Raw genomic sequence first — 20,093 nt, 5'->3', positions numbered from 1 at the left:
GGGTTTCTCCAAAACACAAGGGCATCCAGAGGAGAGCAGCCGGGTGGTGGACAGTCTAGACTGTGCAAGGGACCCTGGGAGACACAGGTGTTTGGCCCCCAAAATGGGAGAATTTAGAGAATGGTGCAGACAATGACAGGGAGAGCCCAAGGGGCTGGGATGATTCGGGGCAGTTCCACGTGGCAGGCGGAAGTGGGGCCAGTCGGCCGAAGTCGGTCTATTTCAGCTCAGCATAAGAAGATCCTTTTTCACTACTGGCCAGCAGTCCGAGGGCTGCCCTGAGTACAGTGAAGCCCTGGTCAGTTAAGAGGCGCTGGACAGCCACTGGGGCTCCTGCTGACCTTCCTTGAGACCCCAAGTCTGGGTTATCCTGGCTGACCCACCCCTCCTCAGCACTATCTTGCAAGTGGACGGTGCCTTGCGGTTGGAAGAGCCCGTTCACACATGATGTCCCCTTTGTCCTCGTGACTCTTTGCCTGGCAGTTACTAGTTCCCTGTTGTCCCATCTAAGAGACTGATCTGAACACATAGAAGAACTGGGCTTTTCCCATCACGTCTCCTCTCTAAGACCCCTGGCATTCCATGCTGCATTTCCATTTCCTAAGTGCCAAGCAGATCCCGCCAATGATTTCTTGTCTTCAGGGAGGATTATTCAAGGTTTCTTTCCTACAGCAGATTTTGGGGGAGGTTTAGGACTGCACCACTTTGCTGGCAGCTTTGAAAGAAATTATAAGGGGGAAATTTGAGAAAAAGGGGAAAATAACAGGCTTTTTTTTCATGGGCACTTTTTATTTTCTTTACAAAATTGTAAATGTATATTTAACTGTTATCCTACTTTTTTCTCAATATTTTTCAATGTTGATGTAGAATTCTTTTTTAAAAAATGGCTGCATGGCATTTTCTTGTTGGATGTTTGTTTCTATATATATATATGCATTTTATTTTAGCTATAAATAGAGCTGCAATAAATATCTTTATGTGTTGGCTTTCCCCCCTATATTTTGTATTTTTTTCTTTAAGATAACATTACCAGAAATGAGACTTACTGGGGCAAAGTAGATGAGCATTTTGGTTGGCTCCTGACATGTTCGCCTGATCTCCTCCCAAAGGTCAGCCAACAGTGTATCTTCAGCTCTGAGACTCTCAGTTCAGAAAGAAACAAATGTAGTCTTTAGTTTGACCAATTCAGAAATGTGTTAATCTCAGTGGGAAAGTAAAGGCTCAAGACACTTTGTGTGTGTGAGAAGCTAAAAATCTGTAGCGAGAAGCCAGAGGTGGAAGCAACACTATTTGGTCACTTAAGTTTTGAAAATTAGCTCACCTGGAGTGCCGGCCTGGAGGAAGCATGGTGGGGGGTGGAATTCGGACTGAATCCCTGAGACTCTAGCTCCAAGTCTAAGGAGAAATGGGAGGGTATCTTTGGTGTCCTTTGGCTCTGAGAGCCAAGGCTGAGCACCCCAGCGTCGTCAGAGCTGAGGGTGGGAGGTCTGGCTAGAGCTTATGGGAGGGAGCTGCTAGGGCCATTTCATTAATAAAAACCATCCTGTGAAGTTCCTGGGTTTAAATGAGGTGTCACTTGATGGTAGAGGGGTTGGGAAAGACAGGGAAGGGTCAGGGCTGGGCAGGAGTCAAGATAGATGGGGAGTGACAGGGTTGACTGCCCAGGTGGGTCGGCCCCAGGCGGGGAGGAGATGCCACACACCACCAGGCCCGGGCTGGCTGGTTCAAGAGAACCTTCCCTGGGCTCACCATGTTTGACTCAGTGGATCTGGGGTGGAATAGAGGAAGGAGGGAGAGAAGAGGCTGCCTGGGGGCGCTGGCTGGTTGGGGGAGCCAAAGCCATAAGTAGCAGGGCCAGAGGCGCAGGCATGGGCACTGGGTGTAATTCCTGGGGGATGTGGGTGTTGGAGGAGGGGCTGCAGTGAGGGGAAGAAACTGTATGTTGGAGATGGGGACGCGGGGAAGTCACGTGCAAGGGGCACGGGGGCTCCCCTTGGACAGTCTCCTGGCATCAGCCCAAAGCTCCCTTTCTCTTAAGTTTCAACACACCTTCTTAAAAGGCCATGGCCCACTCACCTCAGTGTACCTTTTCCTCCCCTCAGCTAGGATCCTAGGAGGGGGTGCGGCTGGGTTGGAAGTGCCTGGGGGCTTGGGGGCGAAGGCCTCTGAGAGGTGGACAGCTCACAGCAGTTTCCAGAGATGGATTCAAACCTCAGAGAGCGACACTGCCAACCCCTCACCCCTTCTCGACCCCGAAGCCCCCAGTGCCCTGAACTGTCTCAGAAGAAAGACCACCATTCAGAACCCACGGATCTGGATCCTGTGTGGCCTCGGGCAGGTCAGCTACCCATCCTGAGCCTGGGTCTTCTCTTTGGAAACCTGGGTTTTGTCTTGTGGTCAAGCATGTGGCCTCGGGTGCCCTACCCCCAACCCCAGCGTGGGTACAGCACGGGCGCTGGGTGGGGAGGGCCCTGCCCGTGGGACGCGCCACCACGCAGCCCCCCTGAGCCCAGGGCTTTAGCCAAGGTCAGTGCACTTGGCTGGAGGGAGGGAACCCGGGGCCTTTGAGAAGCTTCGCCTCTGATGGAATCGCAAGGCCTCCACTCCATCGGAGGAAGGAAAGGTACCAGCATAGAGAAATATACCCCGATCTCTCACAAGGCGTCCCTCCCTTGCCTGGCCCTGACTTGGCTCATGTAACAGCTACGTGAGCCTTAATCCATCACTGAGGTCCTGCCTGGCCCAGTGTGAGGACTTCTGTTATCTCCTGTCCTCGCTCCCCCAGCCCACCGCTCTTGCCTGTCTCGAGAGGGAGCTGACCTGCTGTGCTGCGCCGCTTCCCTCCACCCGGCTCTGAGTCCCACTCTGCCCTCCTGCTCGGGCCACAGCTCCCTCTGTCTTCTCCGTTTCTCCCCAGGCATCTCCTTAATGCCGCCCATCATCTCACACATGCACACTGTCCCTTGACCCCCATCCAGATGCCCTGTTTCTCTGCTCCACTTTACAGCAAAACTTGAAAGCACTCCCGGCCCTTGCCGGCTCTGCTTACTCACTTCTGGTTCCCCTCCAACCGCCCCGGCAGGGCCTTCACCCCCATCCCCACGACCTCTCAGGAGCTGGACCGACGACTCCCCTCCTCCCTGAAACCTTCTACCTGGGCTCCTGACATCACACCCCGCATCTTCTTATGCCCCCGGGTCCCTTCCTCCTCCTGTTCTCTGCATGTGGGAGGGTCCAGGACTCCCACACCCGCCCCAACCCTGACTTCCCTCAGAGACCCAGCTTCATATATCCAGCTGTGATAGGCGCCCCCCTCTTGGAGGTTAAATAGGCACCTTAAATGTGACCTGAAAATCTGAATTGTGACCTGAAAACCTGAATTCTTGGTCTCCTCCCAACTGGCTCCTAGGCTTCTACATCTTAGTAACCGGCGCTTAATTGGCATCAAAACCCTGGGGCTCATCCTCGATTCCCCCCTTTCTGTCACTTCCCGTATCTGGTTCGCCGGCTTGCTCTGACAGTCCTCACCTCTAAATATATCCTCCGTGCAGCCATCTTTCACTACCCTGCTTCTGCCGCTTTAGCCCAGGTCCCCATCACCTGTCTCCTCACTGGTCTCTGGCCCCATCAAACCACAACAGGTCTCTTTGCTTCTCTTCCTGTCCCTTCCGGTCCATTTAATACACAGAATAATCTCATGAAAAATCAAATCCTCAAAAACTCCCATCAGCTGTGTGCCATTGCAGCTAGAATAAACCTTCTCACCCTGGTCTCCAAAGCCCCACCAGCCTCAGACAGCACCCCAGTCACACTGGCTTGCTTTCCCGTGAGCGCGCCAAGCTCTTTCCTGTCACAGGGCCTTTGCGCAAGCTGCACCCTCTGCCTGGAAAGCTTGTTCGTCTCCCTCCTCTGTTTCCCCTCATTCGGGTCTCAGGGCAGAGAAACACTCCCTGACTACTCTCTGTCTCAGGATATCTTGTTTCTACTCCTTCCTATTTTATTCCTTATCTTTGTAGCTATCACCCTCTGAAATTCTGACTCATTATTTTGGCTTACCTGTTCATTGTTTATCTTCCCTGCTAAAAGGAAAGTTCCGCAAGAGCAGGGACTTTTCCCTGTTTCAGCAGGATCCCTGCGGCCCAGACCAGGTCTGGTACGTAAACGTTCTGTAGTTATTATAATCGCTGTTATCATTAACATGTGTTGAGTGCTCAGTATGTACCGGAAATCATTCTGTACTAACATCTCCACAACCCTCTGTGCCAGGTACTATTATCCCATTTTACAGACGGGATACATACTCTGTCATGGTCACAGGGCGCATAGTGGCAACGTCCGAATTTCAAAAACTTGTCTGCACACTCAAGGCTGCAGGTTGCAGCCTGAGTTACCTGCCCCCGCTTTGCCTCTCACATGTCTTGGGCTGGTCCCCTAGGGTCTCTGTGGCAGCTCCCCACTCCCTCCTCAAGGGTCTGGGTGTGCAGCCCCTCACCCTTCCCTGCTTAGTCCTGGCTCCTTCTCCACCCACCGCCCCAGGGGACTGCCTCTTTGGAGTCAGGGGCATGCAGGAGCTGGAAGCCAGGGCATAGGGGTACCTCAGGGAGAGATCTCCTATTTTATAGTTCCAGCTGTGTGCAGACACTCCCACTGGTACCTCCTCCCCAAGAGAGGCTGTCCAGGCTCAGATTTGGATGCCCTCCTCCCTAATTTTCTGTTTCAGCCCCTTATTTCCATTGTGGTTCTTACCACAATTGGTAATCGTTTTATTTACTCATTTATTGTGACTCCCTCACTAAAATGGAAATCCAGGAGGGCAGAAACAGACTCTGTTTTGTCCTCTACTGCAGCGGTCCCCAGCATTTTTGGCACCAGGGACTGTTTTCGTGGAAGACAATTTTTCCAAGGACCGGGGAGGGGGGATGGTTTCAGTATGACTCAAGCGCATTACATTTATTGTGCACTTTATTTCTATTATTATTACATCAGCTCCACCTCAGATCATCAGGCATTAGATCCCAGGGGGTTGGGGGACTCCTGCCCTAGAGAGTGGACCATGGGTTTTTTTTTTTTAATTAATATAACGTGACCCTTTTTCTCCTGCAGCCTAAAATTATACTAATTGCACCAAATTTTTAAATAACCAAAAAAGGGAAAAAGCAAAAAAATTATTCATCATCTTATATCCCAGAGATAATTGCTGTTGGAATTTGTTTCACTATTTTTCTTTTGCATTAGATACATACACAGTTTACTAATTTAAAATTGTATTATTCATTAACATACCATTTTGTAATAATTACTAACATTTTTTGAGAGCTTACTGTGTGCCAGATATTATTTTTCTGTCAACATTTTATTGTGAACATTTCCCCACATCACTAAATATTATTTGAAAATATCATTTTTAAAGGCTGCATACTATTCTACCTGCTAGATATACCATAATTTATTTAATCCATCCTCTGTTTGGGCATTTAGATTGTTTTCTTGTCTTTTATTTGGAGGGTGCTAATTTTATCAAACTGTGTTGGAGTGAGCATTCTATCGTGTTCCCTCACTAATCAGCAAACTTTTACATATATTTTTGTAAAACAAAAAACACAGCATAGTTACCAGAAAAGCAGCAGAGCGTGATGGGAGGGGTGCGGTGCGCTCGGGTATCTGCAGCTTGGCTGGGTCGGGGTGCGGGGGGGGGGTCCCCGGTGTTGCCTGACGATCCGGACAAACCTGGCAGCTTTTCCTCCAGCAGGCCCCGGACGCCGCTCCGCACAGCCTGGGTACTTCCGGGAGCGGGGTGGGCCTCTGCCTCGCACGCATGCGCGCACCGCCTTCCATGCCTGCCGGCCGCCCTACTTTCCTAGCTCTGGCTTCCTTGAGAGCAGAGAGGGCCCTCCCTACCTGGGTGGGGCTTGTGCCCGGGGGTGCGGGAAGGTGGGGGAGGTAGCGGAGGTGGGCGTCTTCACCTGCTGGGATGCCCCAGGTTCCCCTATGACCGAGACAAATTCCTGTCTGCAAGGGACACGCAGTCTAGTGGGATCATGTTCAGCCTTGTGCCCATAGCTGGCCATTTTCTAGCATAAACGTTTTTGTGGTTTTTTTGCCCACCCCCAGTCCCCCGCATGTGGAATCTTAGTTCCCTGACCAGGGATGGAACCTGCGCCCCCTGCATTGGGAGCGTGGAATCTTAACCACTGGACCGCCAGGGAAGTCCCTCTAGCATTAAACAGTTTGAAGTGTAATTTCAGCTGAAAGGGCTCACGTCCTATGTTAGTAAACTGGCCCCAGAAAGACCGCGCGCTCCCATCTGCAGTGAGTGAGGGTGCGCGAGGGCCGGCCCTCTGAGCTTGTGTGACAGGTGGAGCAGCAGCTGGAGAAAGGGCAGAGGCGTTAGGGGCTCACCTTTCCTGGGGGGGCTTGGGGCTGTCTCCACGCAGTTGTCCGAAGAAGCACTCTTGGATGCCGCCGCGTGTGGTGATGGGGACGGGGTCTCCGGTGGTGGCCGGTGACAGGAGCGTAGTGGTTAGGGCCCCTAGAGGATCTGGGTTGCAACCCTGGCCCTAGGAAGGTTATTTCATGCTCTGAGCCTCGGCCACTTAGGAAAATAGGGGCAATCACGGGGTTATTGTGAAAATTACAGGTGATAACTGTTGTGTAAATGCTCAGCACAGGGCTGGGCTGGCCTATACAGGAGCACAGTAAATGCTGTCTATACCAATCGTGTGTGTGTGCGTGTGTGTGTGTGTGTGTGTGTGTGTTGGGGGAAGGGGTAGTGTCCCGGAATGGACAGTTTGGGATGTGCACAGGTTGCCCTGGTCCGCAGCCTCCTCCCAGGGAAGCCTCAGGTTGCGGTGCACTTTCCCCCATGTTAGTCCTCAGCGCTTGGGTTTCTAGGTTAACTGAGTCAGAGGAGGGGGCCTTGATGACTCCTGGGTGTGCAGCCTGAGGGGAATCAGCTGTGGTGGGATCGCTCCCCGGAAGCGGAGAGGACGTGTGTGTTGGGGTGCGGGGGTTAGGGGGTGCTGCTCTCCCTGTCCTAGCTGCCGTGGAGCAGAGTTCTGACCGTGCTGGGGACTGGGGCAGGAGGTGGGTCCTCCTGGCAGGTGCTCACCTGTTCTGAGTGTGGATGAGGTGTCAGTGGGTTCCCAGAGGAGCAGGTCTCCTGATGTGGGCCAGCTTTCACCATCCCCCACCTGAATCAAATTGGTGACTAAAGAGAGGGGGTCGTTGTCCTTCAGGGCCGGGCTCTGAGGCTGCTGTCTCTAGACAGGCCGATGGCCTCATTCCCTGCAGCTCTGGGGAGCCAGGGACCCCTGAACGCACCTGGAGAAAGTCCAGTCAGGCTCCACACACCTAGCTGAGTAAGGCCTATGGAAAGAGGGTGGGACTCGGGGTCCAAGACCATCCCTTATTGGCTCTGACTCTCCACATAGTGGGGGACAGAGTCGCTGACCCGAGCTGTGGTTTATTCATCCAAAAAATGGGTTAATGTTCTGCTTTAACCAGGTCCTCAGACAGTGGCTGTGGAGAGCCCTCGGGAGCGATGGTTATTGAGACCCCCAGTCAACCTGCCCCACCCAAGGGCTGGCTTCCCCTAGAGCGCAAGGCCAGAGACCTGGGACCTAGCTCTCTCCATCTCTCTCTCTCCCTCTCTCACAGTACATGTTTTTATCCAATTACTCAAGTCATACTTGTCCACTGAATTAAAAACATTAGAAATTAAAGAAAGGCACAAAGGAGAAAATAAAAATATCATGTGGTAGTTACATGGGTGTATATTTTTGTCAAAACTCATTTAGCTGTACTCTTAAATACAGTGCAGTTTATTGTATGTAAATTATACCTCAATAAAGTTTTTATTTTTAAGACTCCCACCATTATTGACATTTTAGTATATTTACTTCTAGATTTTTATTTATATATAGTATATATTCTATTGTATATACATATGTAAATGTGTGTATATGTATAAACCTATGTACATAAACTCTAAACAACCCTCAAATTCTAAATGTATGTGTGTGTGTGTATATATATATATATGTATATATATTTGTCTTTTAAATAAAAATGGACCGTGACGTGTGTGCCCTTCGTGAAGAAAGGCTTTCCGTGCAGGTGGCCGGCAGCTGGTGTTCTCCACCTTCAGGAGGTCTTGCCCACTCTGTGGAACTGGGCTGTGCACGCTGGGCCCCCGCCCAGGCCACGGTGCCGCCTGAAGCAGTCACTCGGGGTGGGCAGCCCGAGAGCAGCTCTCCCTGGACTCAGCCAGGCCTCTCTCATCCGCATTTCTGGAAGGGCCTCTCAGGCCCTGTGAACCCCGGGCAGACGAGGTGCCAGGCCTGTGTATGAGCCTAGGGAAGGAGGCAACACTGACCAGAGGACTTTAAAGTGAGAACGTCCAGGAACTTGGGGATGGCCCAGGCAGGGAGGGAGGCCCACCTGAGGGGGCAAGGGATGGCAATGGGGTAGGCTAGGTCACAAAAAGAAACAGAATCCTGTCTGACTGACAGAAGGGGGCTTGGCAGAGCTTGGACTAGGTGTGAAGGGTGGAGGGTTGGGAGGCGAAATGCATGGACTGACATGGGGTTTAGGAGAGAGGCAGGGCCCCAAGAACTGCTATCCAGGTTTCTGTATGGCTGCAGCCCACACTGGGAAGGTCTGATAGGTGTTCTGGATCTCCAGGTCTGGCTGTGTAGAACACACCGTCTAGTTCCAAGGGCAGAGAGAGTGGACAGATCAAACAGTGGGGCAGAGCTCCAGGGGCTGTCTTTATTTCCAACAGGAAGATGTGGCCGGCTGTCACCACGAGAGAAACTTTCTGATCAGCTCATTCTCCACCCCTTGAACCTCATGGGGTGAATCATACTGCCTTCGTCATGGTGACATATTACAGAACCATGTGCTTAACAAAAAGGAAACAGACCCTTTCAGTTAGGTAGGATGCGGGTTGATTATTCACAGCGTTGAACAGACCTCGAGACCCGGCGCCAAGGCTTGGTGCCTCTGCTCTCTCTCTGTCTCTCTCTTTGGCTTTCTCTCTCCCAGCTCTCTCGAGCTCTCTCCACTTCTATCACTTGTTTTTGTTTGGCTGTGTCTGGCTTCCCTCTGTAAACAGACTGATTCCAGATGGGGGAAAGATGGCCACTGACAGCCCTAAATTTACATGCTCTCAGCTGACAGCCATCTAGCTCAGGGAAGAATTCTGATTGGTCCTGCTTAATGCTGTACCATCTCATTACTGGGTACAGTCACTGTGTCCAAGGAAGCTGGGTACCTTGATTGGCCAAGTCAGAGTGATATGGCTGAAGGGTAGTGGGGTGGGGGAGGTAGACCCCCTGGTACCAGAAGGACATGGAGTTGAAAGGGGCCGATCAACCCAAAACAAGAGCCACCAGATGCCATCACACATGGTTTCCAGGATGGAGAGGGCAGAGGGTCTACATCACGGAACACACAGTCTACTCAGGCAGACGGGAAGGCCAGAGAGGTCAGTAGAAGGTACCCATGGCTGGTTGCCCTCAGACCGCCGGGAGACTGCTCAGCTTCTGGAAAAACTAGAATAGAAACACTGACACCCCTATCCTGCAACTGACTGACTCACATTTCCAAGGCCACAGAAGCTGGAGGAATCAAATCTAGAACTGTGGATCTTAATAATGGTAAGGATTCAGGGCAGCAAAGCAGAAAAGGCAGACGGACCAGAGTCAGAATCCCAGCTCTTTACCAGCTGTGCGGCAATCAGCTCAACCTCTTCAAAGACTCCGTTTCCTCACCTGTAACGTGGGAACAACGGATAGCCTCCTTCCCAGGGCTGTTGTGAGGATTAAGACGTGTACGCCAGGTGTTCAAGAGGGCACGTGTATGCGTTCTCAGTCAACGAGATCTAACGTTATGGTATTAGTCTTTGACCTATGCTGCCACCAGTGAAATTGCTGGAATCCCACCTCCCTCCCTCTTTTCTGGGGGATCTTTGTTTCCCAGAAGTCACCCCAGATGCCTTCCTCGGGCAGAAGTAAGGCATCCCAGCCCGAGAAGGCAGGTGGGACCTCCCTGGACGGGGGCAGGTGCTCTGAGGACCTGCTCTGGGCCGCCCCGTCCCGCCTTCCCTGTGAGCCTGCCTCAGGGCAGCCGGTTTGGCGAGCTGCAAGCCCCCTAAGCTACTTAACATCTAGGGGGCCCTGGAATCAGCAGTCAGGCATTTCAGGACACCCAGCTGCAGGAAGCAGAGTACGGAGGGACACCCAGACAGCGGCCCCCTCCAGGATTCCTTCCCTGGGGCCATGTGCATGCTGCCCGCGGCCCCTCCTTGTCTGTTTCCTTCCCTTACCTCTGCCGTGGCCCCTCTAGAGGGCTGGTGTCCCAACCTTCCTAATCTTCCGTCCAGGCATCATGCCTGGTTGACCCAGTCTCTCACTCCACACCAGGTTTCTGGGACAGAATCTGATCGCCCGGCTTGGATGGGGGTCGCTGCTAATCCAATAAGCTGGGATGGAGAACGGCTGTGTGGTGCTGAAGCCTTTATTTGTTTTAGCAAGGGGTGTGGCCGGCTGTCTCAGAGGCCCTGAGAGAGGGCTCAGTGGAGAGGCACGGTCTTTGGGGGAAAGGCCAGACAGCCCTCGTCCCAGGCTCTTACCTGCCTACTTGTGTCTGGGCCAGATCCCGAGGCTGCCTTGTGTTCTAGCTTGACTAATGACACCTGGAGAAGAAGTATTTGGTGACATGTGAACACTATGTCAAATTCAAATTTCAGCTCTCTATGAGTTTCTTAGGCCTGCCATAGGAAAGTACCACAAACTGCATGGCTTACAACAACAGAAACTTACTGTCCCACGATTCTGTAGGCTTAGAAGTCCAAAATCAAGGTGTTGGCAGTGCCAGGCTCCCTCTGAAGCCTTGGGGAGGATCCTTTCTTGCCTCTTGAGCTTCTGGTAGCCCCAGGTGTTCCTTAGCTTGTGATAGCATCACTCCATCTTTACATGGCCATCTTCTCTCTGTGTCTTCAAATGGTGTTCTCTCTGTGGGTATGTCCGTATCAAAAAAGTCCCTCTTCTTATAAGGACACCAGTCATAGTGGATTAGGGCCCACTCTAATGACCTCATCTAAACTTGATGATATCTGCAAAGACCCTATCTCTAAATAAGGTCATACTCACAGGTACTGGGGAGTTAGGACTTCAACCTATCTTTTGGGGGACACAGTTCAACCCATAACAAGTGTCCATAAATAAATGTGGCTAGCGGTGACAGAGACCACATGCCAAGTGTGGAACACTTACCATCTGATCCTTTACAGAAAATATTTGCTGTCCCCTCCTTAAAGGATCAGGGGTGGGGGGGAATCCACAGGAGGAGAAGGCCAGGGCTGTGGGGCGTCCTGGGCTGAGGGGACAGGAAGGCTAACCGTGATGAAAGTCAGGACGTCTGAGGAGTTGTGAGTCTGGAGCTGTCTCAGAAAAGGCATTTGAAGGAGCTGGAGTTAAAACACAGAGCATCTCCTTTTGAAACACCTTCAGAAACGCGCCTTCGGTTCTTCTCCCCAGTGGAGAGGGTGTGGGACCCCTTCAGCACAAAGCAACACAGGGCACGTCTGGACGCCTTAGGGACCCCCCTGGGGAGAAAGCCCAAGTCAGGCGACTTTCTCGGGAGCATCGGAGGAGGCCAGTGGGCACTGTTTCATGAGCTCCTTTCCTATCAGGCGTGTCTTCCTCCAGCTGCCCCACGGGAGTTGCTCTTGAGCCTGACAGTCCAATTCTACAGACAGGGCCTCTTCAGCGGTAAATATTTGGGAAGCCCTTCAGCACGTTGTCTGCCTGCTGGAGAGATGGAGGGTGACGAGATCTCCCTTTTTGGTAGCAGCTGGGCTGTGAGTGGTAAGAAGCCTGCGGGAGCTGCCCTTGCCACCCCGTCCCAGGCTCATCTTCTGGCCGGGCTGGCGAACTGACTGTGCTCAGGCCCTGGATGACATTGCCTGAGTTTGGCAAAAACAACCTCACAGCAGCCCTGTTAGAGAGCGAGGGCCCGGGGAATGTGCGCCACTCGGCTGCTGACAACTGCAGCTCCAGGGATGTTGCTTGATTTGCCCAAGATCACAGAGCTAGGCCAGGCCCGGCCAGGCCCGGCCAGGCCCGGCCAGGCGGGCATCTCAGCCTCCTGCAGCCCTGGCCCAGGCCCCCGCCTCTCTCGACCTGCCTTTGCTGTCCACGCCTTCCTCTTAATTGATAACATAGCAACATTAATGAGAAACATTGAAAAGAAAATCTCTCACATCCCACCACCTTCACACAGTTCTACACATGGACACGTTCTTTAAAAAAACCATTCCGATGTGCTAAAATTGTACAGAATACACACACACACACACACACACACACAGACAGGAGTATAATAAAATTGGGGAAATCTGCATGAGGTCAGTGGATTATATCACTGTCAATATCCTTGTTTTGCAAGATGTCACCAATGGGGGAAACTGTAAAAGTGGTAGCTTTTTGTATTCTTTCTTTTTTCTTTTTCTTTTTTTTGCAGTACGTGGGCCTCTCACTGCTGTGGCCTCTCCCGTTGCGGAGCACAGGCTCTGGACGCGCAGGCTTAGCGGCCTTGGCTCACGGGCCCAGCCGCTCCGCGGCATGTGGGATCTTCCCGGACCGGGGCACGAACCCGTGTCCCCTGCATCGGCAGGCGGACTCCCAACCATTGTGCCACCAGGGAAGCCCTTGTATTATTTCTTACAACTGCACGTGAATCTACAATTATCCAAATAAAACATCAATTAAAAACAAAGTACTTCTAAGGAGCTGAGATCCATGAGTAGCATTTCATGTTACACTATTTTACACTAAGATGATATTGTAAACATTTCCTGTGTTTCTGCAACCCTGGCAATAATCACCTACTAGCTGTGTCATCTTGAGGGTGTAAAATCGTTTTCTTAACCATCCTTCTTACTAGATCTTAAGTTGTTTCCAATTCTTAGGCACCGTCAATAATGCCGTAACGAACATTGCTATGCGTATAGCACTTTTATTCTTTTGAACTATTTCATTAGCATAAGTTCCCAGGGAGTGGGAGCATCGGGTATAAGGAAGGCTGGAGCTTTGTGGCTGTATTGTGTTTTATTAATTTAATGTTATGATACCTTTATTATTGTCTTTTCCAACCTACAGATTGGCTTTCTCCCAAGTGAGTGAAAATTCTCTGCTGTGCCTTTCGGCATTCAGATTCGTAGGAAAAAAACAAGGACACCTCCACCTTTTTCTACCTACACAACTTCACCTGGGATGTGAGTGGCAGAATGCAGGGGCAGCAAAGTTCAGCGAGAAGAGCTGTCACCGGCGTCACCTCCCACGGGGCCTTGGCGGGCGTCCTAGGACCTCGCCAACCCAGCTGGCGCCCACCACCTTCTCCCCGGCGAGACAAAGCAGCAGAGGCGAGGCGGAGCCTGCGACTTTCCGGAAAACGGAGCGGCATTTGCTCCCTCTTCGGGCGCTTCTTTCTGAGCGGCAGAAAGCCATTTCTAGAACACACTGGATTAGGTTAAAAAGCGGTTGAAAAACCGCCGCGTCCTTCGGATGCCGTGTTGGGGGGGTCCTGAGTGACAAGCCCCCACTTCTCCGGGGCGATCGCCGCCTGGGAGGCGCAGCAGGGCAAGCCCTGGGCAGCGGCTCTTCCAGAGCTTTCTGCGGGCCCTGCGTCACCCTCCGGAGTGAGCCGCCGCCTCGGGTGGGCCGCAGGTGAGCGCTTCAAGGGCGGGGCGGGCGGCCCGGGAGACGCCAAGGCCACCGGCTAGACAGCCTGCGGGGCGCCAGGGGCCAACCTTCGCCCGCTGGGGTGTGTTATTTTATATTATTTTATCTTTATCTTATTTTATTAATTTATTTTATTATTCAAAAATTTGTTATTTTATATTTACTTAAAAATTTTTGTAGGGCCTCCCTGGTGGCGCAGTGGTTGAGAGTCCGCCTGCCGATGCAGGGGACACGGGTTCGTGCCCCGGTACGGGAGGGTCCTGCATGCCGCGGAGCGGCTGGACCCGTGGGCCATGGCCGTTGAGCCTGCGCGTCTGGAGCCTGTGCTCCGCAACCGGAGAGGCCACAACAATGAGAGGCCCACATACCGCAAAAAAAAAAAAATTTGTATTATATTTTATGTTATTAAAAAAATAATTTTATCATTTCACTTTCTTTTTTATATTGTACTTTATTATTATTTGTTTTGTTTTATTTTATTCTTAATATAATTTAAAGTTTTCTTAATTTAATTTGATTGAGGGGGCAGTTAAGATGGCCAGATAAAATACAGGATACCCAGTTAAATTTGAATTTCAGATAAGCAACAGATAGTTTTTCAGTGTCAGTATATCCTGTTTAGTATGCCCTGTGTAGTATATGTATGTCCCAAATATTCTGTCTTGTATTTTTATTTAAATCTGGCAACGCTATTTGCAGTAGAACGCCTTTCTTTGGAGGGAATCTGACTGAGAGCCCCAATAACTCACACAGAGAAAGTGACATATTTTGTGTGGACTTGGGGTGGGCAGGAGGCAGGAGTGTGTGTCACCCAGAGCCTCTGTGGCCGGCCTGAGGAGCCCCACTGGACAGAACTGATGTGCCCAAGCTCTCTGTAGGGGCCAGAAAGCAAGATAGCAGGAATCACAGCAGGAACCCAGTACTAGCCTCTGCGGTCACTGTTTCTGTCCCCTCAGATTTTATTTTATTTTATTATTATTTTTTAATTAATTAATTTATTTTTGGCTACGTTGGGTCTTCGTTGCTGGCGTGGGCTTTCTCTAACTGCAGCGAGCAGAGGCTACTCTTCACTGCGGTGCAGGGGCTTCTCACTGCGATGGCTTTTCTTGTTGTGGAGCATGGGCTCTAGGCGCGTGGGCTTCAGTAGTTTTGACATGCAGGCTTCAGTAGTTGTGGCTTGCGGGCTCCAGAGCACAGGCGCAGCAGTTGTGGCTCACAGGACCAGTTGCTCCACGGCATGTGGGATCCTCCCAGACCAGGGCTCAAACCCGCGTCCCCTGCATTGGCAGGTGGACCCATAACCACTGCGCCACCAGGGAAGTCCCCCCCTCAGATTTTAGAAGAGGACTAAGTGGCACTGCAGAGGGAACACATTGGATTTTCCCAAACACAGCCTCTGAAAATGTCCCTCGGGCTCATCTCCTGTGAGCCTTAAGCTCTGAGGGTGGGGCCCAGGTTGGTGACTGTGGGATCTGGGCAAGAGACAGACACCTCGGTTTCTCCATCTGTGAAATGGGGCTATGGCCGGGATTACACGAGATGAGTGATGGGAAAGTGCCCGGTGAACTGCAAAGCACAGGTACTCTGCTGTTCGCTTATACTTTCTCCTGTCAGCTTTACTGTGGTGTAATTTACAGACAGTAACATTCACCAATTTTAGGCATACAGTCCACTGAGTTTTGACCTATGTTTATAGTTGTGTGATCACCACAATTGCAAATATCCCTTCCTTTTAGGTCATCAAACATTTGTTGTGCATCTATGCCCTAGGGCGTGCGAGGTACTCTGGACAGAGATGACAGTCCTTTCTGGAGGAACTCAGAGTCTGGTAGAGAAGATGGATCACACATATACCTGTGTGAGAAGCACCCTCTGAAGGGAGCACACCAGGGCATGGGGGGTCCAGCAAGGTATGAGGTTACAATTGTGACTATAACTCCCTAGAGCATTTAACAATCTGGCTGCCTCTAACTCAGCCCATCAAGCTCTCAGTCCCACCCTACAAGAAGCCTGCTGGGTCTTGAATACCCCGTGCACACCTTTTTGTCCTTTTTTATCTGCCAGAAGCTCATTCCTCTTCATGCTTCAAAGCCCAGCTCAAATGTTGCCTCCTCTGAGAAGTCATCCTGATTTTCCCGGTGGTTGTAGGGCAGAGTTTCGACTCCCTGCTCAGTGGATTTGGGGCCTGCAGGTGTTGAAGGTTAGAGGGAGGCCTAGTTGGAAGGGCAGCAGGGTAGGCCAGAGGATCACTTCCTCTAAACGGCAGGTGCCGAGGGCAGGGAGTGTGGGGACCGGGGCTCAGGGATGTGGTGGGGAAGGCTGAGTACCCTTCCTCCTGGACCAAGTCCACCCAGCCAATAAAGTCATGCTTCCCGCCGGGCAGGAACCAGGGTTCGGGCTGTGGGGAGTGAGTGGCGGAGGAGGCAGGTGGTGTACCTGTCAGGAACGGCCTCTGCTTACACACCCTTCTGAATCTAGGGTAGATGGTACCCATGCAAATACTCGTTCAGCAGGTGCCGAAGCTCGTACTTGTGAGGATGTGTAATGGGGGTCGATGGGCAGAGCCGGCTCAGACCCTGCCGTCTTCCCCGAGGTTCCCCCGTGCTCTGTGCCTTTCCCTGCACTAGCTCCATGGGGCGTCTCCCACTTGGAGGCTCTGAGCTCCTAGAGCCAGTGCTGGCACACCGGCTTCCTGGGCTCCTCCAGGCTCTGTCCTCCCAGAGCTGATAGTCTAGTGGCTGTAGGGCAGAAAGGTGAGACAGGAGAGTTGCTGTGGGAGCGCAAAGGGGTTCATTTCTCACCTTCCTTCTGGTCGGCATTGCCTTTTAAGTAAATCTGGAATCCATTTATTTCTTTTCAGCTGCACCGCCGCCATCCCAGCCACCATCATGTCATATCTGGATGGCCAGATGTCTCTCCACAAGCCATGACTTGTGACTTTGGTCAGTTCACTCCATGGCAGCCTGAGTGATCTTAAAACAACAACAACAACAGCAATGAAACAATTTGGTACTATTACAAAAGCTAATACACACTTATGGTAAAAATTCAAATAATAAAGGATATATGGTGAAATGTCCAAACCAGATCCCTCTTTCCCTCATCTGCAACCTCCAGACCTACTTCCCAGAGGCAACCGGTTCCTTCCGTGTACTTCCAATTTTTTTCGAGGCATATAAATGCTTTTTTATATGTGTGTGTACATAATTGCCTATGTATGTATACAGGTGTGTATGTATGCAACCTTAAAAAACAAACAATGCGGACTCCCGTACCTTGCATTTTTCACTTGCAAGTGCGCCAGAGCTTTTTCCTACCGCCAAATCCGAGGACTGCTGCCCTATTGTTCCCAGTGATTTGCTCTTATAAAAATCGCTGCAGTGCAATCAGTTCCTAGAAGTGGAATTGCTGGCTTAATGGAGATGTGCAATTAAAATGTTGATAGCTATTGCCTCTCAGAATGGCCTTCTGATTTCCATTTCCAGAGTGCGACTTCTCCTCACCCTCATCAACACTCCCCCATATCTTTGTCACGTGGATAGGTAAAAATTGGCAACTCCTTTTAAATTGTATTTTTAAAATTACGAGTTAGGCTGAGCTTCCAGCATATCTGTTATCCACATGAATCTCTCTTTCTGCTGAGTTGCCTTGCCTGTTCTTTCTGCTGCGTTCTTTATCTTTGGCTTTTGAGTTCCAAGCATTCTTTGTAGTTAAGGAAATAGGCACATTGTCTCTCATATTGTTGCAAATATTTCTCCCAGTTTTCCAATGGTCTTTTGACTTTATTTTTGCCATGAAAGAGTTTTATGCTTTTTAGAATCAAATTAATTAATCCTTTCCTTCTCAGTTTATGGAATTAGTACCATGATTTTCTACTCTGCTGCTGCAGAAGAAATCTATTCATGCTTTCTTCTCATGCTTTCATGGTTTGATTTTTACATTTAAATCTTTGACCCATCTGTAATTTATTTTGATGTGAAGGAGAGAGGTATAGATCCACATTTAATGGTTTTCCAAATGGCTAGCCATGTTCCCAATACCATTTACTGAGTAATCCATTCCCCCCGTGTAGTTCCGGCTTTATCATATTCTAAATTTCCATGTATAGTTGGGTCTACTTCTGGGCTCTGTATTGTGTTCTATTGATCTTTCTGCCTATTTTTGTATGTGTGCCAAATTGCTTTATTTACTCCAGCTTTATCATGTATATATTTTTACCTAGTGAGGTTCTGTTTTAGAAATTTATTGGCCATTTGCACTCGTTTTTTTTCCAGATGAATTTTAATGTTATTTTATCAGTGTAGTGGGTAAGCAGCCTGAAATATGTAATTACAAAGTAATTTAATCACACTGTGGTATGTGGTGTGGAGGGAAGGTACTAGGAGTTGGGGAAGTGTAATATACTGGCCCTATAGTTCAGAAGGTTATATTATACGTACGTGGCAAATGTATAGATAAATTTAAGGAAACTTCACATTTTCACAATACTGTCTTTTTGTTCAAGACAAAATGTGTCTTTCCATTTATTCGAGTCTTCGTTTTTGCTCCTCAGTGAAGTTTACAGCTTTTCTTTAGAAACATATTACCTACATCTGGGTAAGTGACTTTCTGAATAGTTTGCTCTTTGTGTTACACTTATGAATGGACTCTTCATCCAGTGTATTTTCTTTTTTCTTTTTTCTTTTTTTTTTTTTGCGGTACGCGGGCCTCTCACTGTTGTGGCCTCTCCCGTTGCAGAGCACTGGCTCCGGACGCGCAGGCTCAGCGGCCATGGCTCACGGGCCCAGCCGCTCCACAGCATGTGGGATCTTCCCGGACCGGGGCACGAACCCGTGTCCCCTGCATCGGCAGGCGGACTCTCAACCACTGCGCCACCAGGGAAGCCCCTGCCTGCCTTTTTCATGGCTGCATCCCCAGCCCCTAGAATAATGCCGGCAGGTGGTATTTAGATAGAAGTCGTGTGCCCTGACTTCAGGTCTGGAGCACTCAGACGTCCAGGACTGAGGACTTGCAGACAGTAAGAAACCCACGAGGGTGGCATGTGGCAGCAGTTCAGCCAGCAGCACCTGACTCTTGCAAAAAAGGAGACTTATCTGCCTCATTCTAATTTCAAGAAGAAGGTGCCCATATACTGGACAAATGGCTGAAGACATTAACTCAGTGGGCTGGCAGAGATTTTTATGAAGTGTGTGTGGCAACATAAGTTATGATAGAAGTGAAGATATCAGGATAAAAAATACAGACTGATTACAGGCAGGGTGTAAGCAGCACAAATACAGTGACTGATTTTTTTTACTTGTTTTTGTTCACAGCCATTGCCTGGAACAGTGCCTGGGACATGGTGGGTACTCCGTAGATACTTGATCGAATGAATGAACTAGGCATAAAATTGGCATAAGATTGGAAGTTCCAGTAGCATCAAGGGTATTAAGGTGATGTGATTACTTTTTATTCTCTTGTTTGATGTCTTCCCCGTTGTCTATAACGGAGTTAGGCAACTTGTCGATGAAAAAAATTTTTCTTACGTTTTTTGGGCAAAGCTTTTCCGAGATGGCACCACACTAGGTGGCCACCAGAGGGCAGGGTTGCCCTACTGTCGGGGGCCGTAACCACCAAACCAAGTTTCTTCTAAAACCCTTAAGTCATGTGGAGGTTTAGTTACACACCTGGGGACCTTCCTGGTGACAGGATTCAATCCTATTTCTCCCTCACCCAGCTCTCAGCTCCCCAGATTGGAGGCAAAAGCTTTTGTGTGAAGAACACAACCTGTCCCATTGGGCCCTGCACCTTCTCTGAACCAGCTTTTAATTTATTGAGTGCTGAGCCCCTTCTGAGTGCCGTCTCTGGGATGAGCAGTGAAGAGGACTTGGTTCCTACACTCACAAAGCTTGTCCCAGGCCTGCTAACCTTCAGATTCACACAGGGAAACTCAGGCCTGGAAAGATGCCAAGCTTGGCAAAAAAAAAAAAAAGTCTAGAGCTTAATTTAGCAACCTGTCTTATTTATTTGTGTGTCCATTCAAAAAGAGAGTGGTACTGGTGCGTGTGGCTGGGGCTGGTGGGAGGATTCATTCATTCTCCCCAAATATGCACCAGGTCCCTCTTCTGCACAGACACTGCTCCAGGCACTGGGGAAGCAGCAGACCCTACCCTCGTGAAGCTTACAGTTTGGTGGTGGTGGTGATGGGGGTACAGACAAATAAATACAGAGTGTGAAGGTGGCGATGAGGGCTGTGAAGGAAAACAGGCAGGATAAGGGGGTTGAGAGTGATGGGCTGGTGATGCTGTTTCTATAAAGAAGTCAGGGAAATCTCTGATGAGGTTAATTTTGAGCAGAGACCTTAGTAAA

General features: G+C 50.2%; 1 long non-coding RNA gene across 1 annotated transcript; it reads left to right on the top strand.

Moving 5' to 3' along the window:
- Positions 1–13,471: 13,471 nt before the first annotated feature.
- Positions 13,472–16,728, top strand: LOC309834190. Its single transcript, XR_014297847.1, has 3 exons — positions 13,472–13,730; positions 15,482–15,655; positions 16,606–16,728. It is a non-coding gene; the product is annotated as an uncharacterized lncRNA (long non-coding RNA).
- Positions 16,729–20,093: the final 3,365 nt, after the last annotated feature.

Source organism: Grampus griseus (genome assembly GCF_964374135.1).
Source record: "Grampus griseus genome assembly, chromosome: 15".
Classification (NCBI taxonomy): Eukaryota; Metazoa; Chordata; class Mammalia; order Artiodactyla; family Delphinidae; genus Grampus; species Grampus griseus.
This window is presented reverse-complemented; position numbering and strand designations above follow the sequence as displayed.